At 30.8% G+C, this 1,947-nt stretch overlaps 1 long non-coding RNA gene across 1 annotated transcript; it reads left to right on the top strand.

Annotated features, from left to right (window-relative positions):
- Positions 1-1,186: 1,186 nt before the first annotated feature.
- On the top strand, positions 1,187-1,404 carry LOC112637568. Its single transcript, XR_003122613.1, has 2 exons — positions 1,187-1,251; positions 1,342-1,404. It is a non-coding gene; the product is annotated as an uncharacterized LOC112637568 (long non-coding RNA).
- Positions 1,405-1,947: the final 543 nt, after the last annotated feature.

Raw genomic sequence — 1,947 nt, 5'->3', positions numbered from 1 at the left:
TAAAGATCACGTAGGATATTGCGCATGTGAAAAATGTGAAGTCATTGGCGAATATATTGATAATAGGATGACCTTTGTTGAGCTTAACGAGCCTTTGAGGACAGATGAATCATACAATAATCAAAAGCAACCATATCACCATACTGGTCACTCACCATTGGAAAAAATTGGAACTGGCCTAGTATCACAGTTTCGTCTTGATGGAATGCACTTGATTTTCCTAGGTGTTATAAAGAGATTACTTTTGACTTGGAAGATGTGCAATGGGCCGTGGAAATTGCATCGGAATACTATTGCAGCTATTTCTTCGGAATTAATATCATTGAAACCTTCATGTCCTCAAGATTTTAATAGACCTCCAAGATCTCTTGCAGAAATATCTTTTTATAAAGCTACAGAGTTCAGAAGATTCTTGTTGTATGATGGAATATTAGTACTAAGAGATTATTTGGATGAAAACATTTACAAAGCATTTTCTTCTTTTACATTGTGGAATATATATCTTAAGCAGCCCTGTTTTAGTAAAATCTCATTGCAAATATGCAGGTCAATTGTTAAGGACTTCATTAACATTCTGTTGTTATTTATGGTGCAAGATTTGTAGTTTATAATGTCCATTCTATGTGCCATTTAGAGGAAGAGTGTCAGCAACATGGCCATCTGGAAAACTTTAGCGCATTTGTTTTTGAAAATAAATTGCAAGGTATAAAAAGATTACTCCACTCTGGTTATAAACCATTGCAGCAGGCTGCTTATCGTGACTTAGAAAAAAGGACCAAAAATGTAATTCTTGAAAAATGAAGAAAATCATGTTTTTCTTTCTATGCAAAGAAATCATCCTGTTAATGAAATCATTAATGGCATCCAGTATAAAAAAATTACAGTGAATAACATTATATTCAATGTAAACAATAAGATTCTCATGTTTTAAAACTTTGATGGCGAAATTGCCATTCTACACAATATTGTGCAAAGACAAGACCAAATATATTTTGTAGGCCATTTTTTTCTCAAACTGGAAATGCATATGAATATCCTTTGTCTTCAGTTGAACTTGGTATAGTACGAGTATCACATTTGAGTATGGAAAAGCAAATCGTTTTATTAACTAATATTGCAGCAAAATGTTGGCCAGATGGAAATTCATTTGTTTGTGTTCTCTTTTGCATACCATTCCTTATTGAAGTAGCTTAAAATATTTTTAAAAAGATTATTTCTCTCATCATTACAGCTGTATTGTTATACTTTTAGGTTCGCTATTTTTATAATTATATACATTTTTATGTTTGTTCTTTTACGGTATATGGCTTTATTTTAATGTATGCTTAACATTTTTTTCAGTTTGTTGTGTTCAAATTTTTAACTCATAAAGGCCGCGAGCTGACACAAGAAGATGATGAATTTTACGACGTTGGCCGTACGGAATGGATTACGGATATAGATGAAAATATGGAAGCAAAAATCAAATGGCCTCCTTGCAATGCAGGGAAATTTGTCCAAAAAGAATTACCTGCATCTCCAGATTGGATAGAAGAACGTATAATTATTAGAAAATTTTATGTAAGTACAGAAAACACAAAAACTTTGCTTATGTGATTATTGCTTCTTTATAAAGGAATCATAGCATATTTATGTATTTTTTCTTAAAGATTTATGTCTTATATTCTTTTTTATTCCGGTTTCCATACATTGTATTTCTAATTTATAAGATGCACGCATTAATGCCATAATTTCGTTAAGGGAATCATAGATGATTCAAATTATGAAACAGACAAGAATTTGGTAAGGGTATGAGAAAGAAAAAAAGAAAAATTGTTTTTTTGATTCATCAGAATCAGAGAAGGAATCAGACAATAACAAAGTCCCGTAAATCTAAACAATTGAAAAAAACAACAAAAAACAATTCAAAAAATATACTAATGTCTCAAAAAAATATAAAAAAAGATA

The sequence above is a fragment of the Camponotus floridanus genome, unplaced genomic scaffold, assembly GCF_003227725.1.
Source record: "Camponotus floridanus strain SB8 unplaced genomic scaffold, Cflo_v7.5 scaffold18, whole genome shotgun sequence".
NCBI classification, from domain to species: domain Eukaryota; kingdom Metazoa; phylum Arthropoda; class Insecta; order Hymenoptera; family Formicidae; genus Camponotus; species Camponotus floridanus.
This window is presented reverse-complemented; position numbering and strand designations above follow the sequence as displayed.